Genomic DNA, 7,198 nt, shown 5'->3' on the forward strand with positions numbered 1-7,198 from the left:
GCTGCTGGAACATGAAAGAAGGCATTAATATGAGGTATCATTTGCCGGTACTGGGAGGCTGGATGAAAGCATTCTAGCAAGCATTAACAGATCAGACTGCCACTTTGCATTCACATCTGTCTGGCTTGGTAGTACTGCGGTATTCCAGAGGTCGGTTTTAGATGAGGTGCTGACTTCACCCTGGGTCTCTTTTCTCCGGACGGAGTACGGCAGTGCAGCGAGAACATCCGCGGGGCCCGGCGGGCCGGGCTGCGGCCGGGCGCTGATTAACGGCGGCGTGGTGCCCCCGTGAGGACTGATTACGGTGCTCGAGCACCGTTCGCAGCCTAGCAGTACTCTCTAGCCGTGCTGAAGCTTTTTATGGAGATCTACGCTCTTTTCCCTTCGCCACTGCTCGCACATTCAGCACCCGCTGTCCACGGCCTGTTCGTCTGAGGATGGGGGCTTCGTCAGGAGCCTGGGCTCACCCCGTTGTTTTAGGTCGGGATCAATCTGAGTAGAATGAATAGATGCACTGAGCTGGTTACAAGGAGTAGGCAGAGCCGGAGAAGTCCCTCAGTAATCCTGTGCAGATCACAATAGCATAGCGCAGCTGCCCCTTCCAGACTTAGGAAATAAGAAGCTTAATACAGCAGTACTATGCCTGCATAAACTGATGCCACACCATCATTCTTGGCTGTGTGCTTCACCCATGCACAAGATCAGAGACTCTGCACATCACGCTGCAGGATTCCCCGTAAGCTTGCATTCAGGTTTTTGTTTGTTTACATTTCCTTTAGCCATCTCTTGATGGGTAAAATAAAAGTTGTGTTTTCACCTTACCTCTCCAAAACTGGCCAAAACAAGAAGCAGGTTTGCAGAAGGTTGGAGATATCTGGTGTGTAAGCCCAATTATGTTTTGAGAGGAAGTTAAAAACAGGTTAAAGCACTAATATGGGACTCCAGAGACCTGGCATAAGTTCCCAGCTCTGCCACAGACTCCCAGTGTGACCTCAGGCAAGCAGTATTTCCCTCCCAAAACACTTTCATAGGTAGAGAAGGCAAAATCCTGCTTCATGTGAGTTTTGCCTTTGACTGCATGGAGCCAGATCCCACCCACGCATGTCAACTTAAAAATAAAGTACAGGCTTAAGCACCTTGCTGAATTGCTGCCAGAGTTTCCCTGGGTTTCAGTTTCCTATACCTAGAAGAGGAACAAAGATCACTTCCCTATTCCCACTCACTTTGCATGCTTAGGCTGCAGCCTGTTTGGCATAGGACTGACCATAATGACTGGGACCATGCTTACATGTCTGACTGTTGCCTTGGCAGGCTGCAGCTCAAGCAAGAACTAGTGCTGTTTAGAGCTTTGTTTTTGGCCCTGCTTAGTTGATGCTGTCGCACTTTGCTAGCCTCTTTGTGCTCAGAATGGCTTTCTCCTCAGCCATCGTGTGTGACTGGGAACTAATCATTTGCACATCACTCTACTAGAGAATAAATCAGGTGTCCCTGCCTGGAGAAACTGTTACGTTTCTAGTGAGGGGCTCGACTACGTGTAATGGCTCTCCTGTTCTTTTCCCCAAGTGCTTGCTGTGACAGCAGACAGCTAAGTTTATATAACTGGCTCCTTCCAGAGCACCACCAAACAGGATATTCCTGTTGGCGAAGAGCTGCCTGTTTGCTTAAACCAACAGTTGTAGGCTTCTGCAGCCCTTGACAGGCACAAACAAGGAACCACACCGATAGCTGAGGGGAGGAGGGATTACTACACCTAACAAGAAGTAGACTTTGGCATTTACATATATATCACGGATACGTCCTAAAAGGTAAACAAATGCTGCATAAAAGCAAATTTGGCTATTCAAATGACCTGATTGTTCCTATGATGATGATGTCTCCCGGCATGTATTCAGTAACACACTAATTGACTTTTCATGCAACAGGAAGAGAACTTTTCACTATCTGTTTCGGGACAGTTTCTGACGGCACCATCTTTCAAGCTTTGCTTATTTATTTATTTTGGAAACTGCTTGAGTGGAAAACAGATTCCAGTCCTGGCTGAGGCTCAGGACAGCCTGTGCAGGCACTGAGGCTTATAGGACATCACAGTGAGCAGCACTCGGCTGCGGCTGCTCCTGCAGACTCAGGCCCTCCTCGTGCCTGGCAGGGTCGGGCATATGGCAGCCGTATCAGAGTGGCCTCTTCTTACACCCTGAATAGGCAAAGCAGCAACCAAACGAGCCTCAGCAAGACAGGTTCTCGGAGCCTGAGGTACGCATGCACGGCTCCGACCTGACGGTCACAGCCAACACCAAGCCTGTGAGTGTGGCGGAGGCCCTCCAGGACATGCAGCGAACTACTCACCCTCTACACTGAGTTTTTGATTTCACTATTAGATGCATGTTTGTCTTGTTCTCGTGAAGAGGAAGTAAAAAAGGGCAGAAAGAAAATTGGCCATTCAGTGTAGCTGCCCTCCATGCTGCGGACATGCATTAGAAAAGCAAACGAAATTTTTTCAGTCGTTGGACTGATAAAATGGTTATTAATGGTTTCATAGTTGTGAGAATATCTTTGTTCTAGTCATATGTCAACAGTCAGCACTGAATCATAACCAGCAAAATAAATACTTGTGGTAAAATAACCTTTGTCCATACATTTGAGCTAAGTGGGTAAAATGAACCCAATCAGCTAATTTACTTTACACTTGGATGCATTTATGAAATTCCAGGAACTCACGCTGAATTTCTCCCTGTATTAATTTTTTTAATGTGGTTTGAAGGTTATCTTCACGGAGAAAGTCGCACAAGGAGATGATCTGAAGAGATCTAAAAAGAACAGTAACAGTGGACTGTGAGGTGGTAGAAGAGCCATGATGACACTTCTGATCCTTCACTGCTGGCATCATACTCAGGTCTTCAAAAGCTGCCTGGACACGGTCCTTTGCAGCCTGCTCTGGGAGGAGAGGCAGGAGCAGATGAACCCAGAGGTTCCTGTCAGCCTTAACCGTTCTGACAGCACTTCTCTGGCAAGTGGCTACTTGAGCACTACTGCTGAGACGTTTCTCCAGACAGTACCCAGATTCATAGGTAGCTGCGTCTCACATAGTCATGCTCACAGCACACAGTAATGTGGTAATTCACAGATGCAACAAAAGCATGTCAGCAGTGTATGAGCAGAAAACTGGTTTTTGTCTGTCAGTTGTAGGGGTCAGCCAAACTCAACTGAAGGCCCAGAATACTCCAATCAGCATGCAAATGTTTCAGCCCCAGTTTACAGGACTTCAAGTTGGATATTAAGAAAAATGGCATGGTATGGGACAGTCTTCCTAAGGAGGCAGTGGGGTCACCAATCCTGGAGGTGTTGAAGTAAAGGGCAGAAGTCGCACTGAATGACATCATCTAGAGCAGTCACAGGCAGGGGTTTATGATTGGACTGGGTGATCCTATTAGTCTTTCCAACCTTAACAATTCTATGATTCTGTGACTTGTAGGGAAGGTGGCAGTAGCTTGCCTTTTAGAAGCAGATCCAGAGTCTCACAGCTTGTGGAGGCTGAGATAGAGAAGAGCATAACTCATCTCTATCCAAAATCATGGGAGTTTCTTAGAAGTGGAGAAGCCCCACACTGCTGTTGCTTCTTCTGCCATGCCATATAGCTTGGGAAAAACACTGACCAGCAAGGAAAAAGCATTTAGAAAGAAAGGCAAGAAAATAAGAAATGGGAAAAAGGTATGAAGTTTGTCAGTGACTTCTAAAGTCATCCTAAGGGACTGCAGCCAGCAGCCCAGCTTTAAGAGATGCAGTAACATTTTTGAAATCGCAGCCCCAACTGTGTAAATGGCAAGAGCTGTAGTGTGGCTGTAATATTGTTTGGTTGAGGGCACCGCCGCCATAAAAATAATCACTGAACATTTCAAAGCCTTTGAGAACAATTTGTTTTAATTTTACATTTTAACTCCAGGAGTAGGTTACGGTTTAGGTGTGGTGGTTTCACATATTTTTGGAACCTGTTTATCCATCTTTTATTAAGACTCTGAGAAGGCAGCTCAAAATACTTTCAGTGACTTCAACGATGCTGTAATTTCTGCTTCTTTGTTTTCTGAATATGATTAAGCTAAATTCCTGTCTCCATCTCAAGCTGCTTCCTGGAGAGGCACTTGGAGGCCAGCACCACAAGGCTTTGTTCTGTTTGGTTTGATTTCAGATCAACAGCTGAGCTGGCGAGAGAAAAACTGACAACCTAGTTTATATCTGGCATATCTTACATGTGCCCTAGCAACCTGTTTTCCAGATACATTTTGTGTTTCTCTTCTTTTATTTCACAAGTGAATAATCATTAATAAAGTATCTCCTGTTCTCACAGTGCCTGCTGCCCTTACGTTCCTTAACAAACTGGCATACTTCTAGCAGTGGGAAATCAGCAGTGCAAGCTATCAGCCTGCAGGTCATCTCCAGAGCTGAGCCTTCGGAGTGCCTTCTGCTGTCATTGCCCCATCTGAGGCAGCTCAAAGGACTTGGTCTTTTTCCTACTTGGCACATTCCCCTATTGGGCTTGGGCACCTACAAGGTGAGCACCAAAACTGGGCTGAGCAGCAGCATGGAGTAGGGACTGAGGCAAAGAGCTGGAGCCCTTGGGTCTAAACTTTTGCACTGAGAGCTGGCCCACACCCATCAGCAGCAGCTCCTTTCTCATGGAATGGGGCTCCTGTGAGGTGCCCTATGTCCCCCAGTGCTGTGAGTGCTGTAGAGGGACGGGGACCCTCTGCCATCACCACCTTGTTCCCACAGCTACAGGGCGAATGGCTGCAGAGACAGGTCAGACTTCTACTGACATCTGCTGCAAGAGAGTCATCTGGCATTTATTTTAACTGATTGATGGTTTTTTTGGTGGTTTTGTGTGTGTGTGTTTGGGTTTCATTTTTATTTCTATTTGTTTGTTTTTGTTGTTCTGTTTTTTAAAGTGATGTGGGCCTGGAGGAATGTTTAGCTTTGCGTCAACTCTTTGCGTTATTTCTGCTCTGTGCGCAGACACAATAGAGCTTCTGATTGCTTTTGAACCTCCAAATGCAAAATATTTCATTTTGAAGGACTGCAGGCTTAAGATGCTTGCTTTCTTCCTTCCCTATTTCTTCCTCCAGAACAAGCCACGAGTAGCACAAACCCAGCTTTGTCACAGTCTTAGTGTTCACAGGAGCACAGGCTCTGAAAAGATGTTTCTGTCACCCTGGCTCTGACCAGCTACTGCTACTACAGACAACTGTGCACAGTGGGAGACATGTTAAAGCATAAGGACAAGCTTAGTTTACTGCTCAGCACAAGGAAAATTCTATGCGTGTGAAAAGTGCAGCTTAGATCTGGAGTAGTCTTCCTCTACTAAGTTAATTTTCTGCCAATATTAGCACAGAGCATGAGTGTCCAGGTGATCATCTATCATGGAGACAAGCTACTGCCCACATGACAGATCTGGCCCTATTTGTGGCTTCATAACTAGTCACAGACACAAACCACCAACACGTCCTTAGGAGCTTTAGCTGTCCTCTGCCTCATTGTTTGACAGTAAGTTATCCTGGGTCAGCTGCTCCATGGATCCTGTCTCTCATGCCTTCACATCAAAAGCTGTTTTTCATAACATGGTAAATTACCCCAAGTGTCACTGTGGATGTGTTTCAACAAAACACTGCACAGAGGTATTACCAGTTCACTTTGCTCCTGTCAGGCAGAGTACATACAAAACTGAAGCTCTCAAAAGTCAGCTGAAGTACTGCCTTGCTGTGAACATTTGATTCCCTACCTGTCTATAAGTTTGCCAGAAAAGACTCCTATTTTTATCTTAATATGTCATCCAGTACACTAAAAGTGCATGCAGGACTAGTAAGTGCAGGTTGCCCCCCCCATGCTGCTGGACTCAAGGACAGAGCCCCTTGCTCAGACTAAGCAAGCCCCACTATTGGAGATTGTTCTGAACAAAACCTAGCATCTGCAGATGTAGAATGAAGTATAATTCTCTTCTAATTCCCTCCACAACGCATGGTGTTTCTGTCCATACATAAGTCACCATAATGAGAACAGACTGCCTTACTGCAGACTGCCTGAACACTTTGTGCTGCAGATTTATTGTCCAGCAGTTCCCCTTCCTGGAACATCAGCAGCCCAAGTAGAAGGGAGCTATTCTTCCATTCCCTGGAGCAGCAAATCCAGGCATTGACGACGATGGCCTAGGCATCTTTGGGTCTCTCCCTCACTTAGCTTGAAAAGGGCTATACCATTCAAAAACCCTGTGAGGTGAAACTCTCAACACTGCACATCAGTCACTTTTTCACTGAGGAGACCAAGGCAGTCTGCAACTCCTGAAGACACTTCCAGTTAACTCCTGTCAGGGCTTCCCTATATGCATTTTCCTCCTTCCCTCCCACCTTCTCCTCCTCTTTCCCGCAGCAGATGGGTATTCTACATTTCCTTTGCAGTGAGCGTTTGCAGAAGGGAACACTACCACCTTCAGAGAGTTGGTGGTAGAGCATGTAGAAATGCACATGAGCTGTCTCCAAATCTGACTGCTAGAGCTGAAATCAAACACCCAAGGCTGTTGCTAATTCTTGTCCTTGTGGGACAGGGTGTCTTCAGCTAACTCTATGCCAGCATCGGTAGATTGCTCTTCTTTAGTCTCCTTTAAGTCAAAAGCACTGCTAGGTATAATTTTTTAAATAACCAGGCCATTGTTGTTGTTTGGTTTGGCTGGTTGGTTTTTGTTGTTTTAGGTATTTTTTTTTTCTTGATGGTAAATGCATGAATTTGCTTTGAAAGATCTGGCTTTTCTTGACTGAGGTTTCCACAGGGTATCTAGAGCCAGTCATGAAACAAGTCCAAGCTATACCTCCAGCTAACAAAATCAGTTTCCTCCTTGCAGAACTCAAGCTTCAACATAAGCTTCCATGTGCTGTCCTGATATTTATTGCTTGTTTACAAGGGCCAAATCCTGCTTGCATGGTGGTGCTTTGCACAAGAAGGTGCTGATCCATTACGATACTAGTAAGAAAAGCACTCAGACACTGTTGGGGATCATTTTAAATGCTGTTTATTAGAGCCAATATTACAAAGAACAACTCTATTTATCTTTCCAGCTGTCAAGGACAAGACATCCAGACAAGAATTCTGTGCTGCACTTTTAGATGAAGAGACAGCCATGCAGATGCTGTGATCACTCACCCGTGGTCTCTGCATTACC

This window comes from Meleagris gallopavo, chromosome Z (genome assembly GCF_905368555.1).
Source record: "Meleagris gallopavo chromosome Z, MGAL_WU_HG_1.1, whole genome shotgun sequence".
Taxonomy (NCBI): Eukaryota; Metazoa; Chordata; class Aves; order Galliformes; family Phasianidae; genus Meleagris; species Meleagris gallopavo.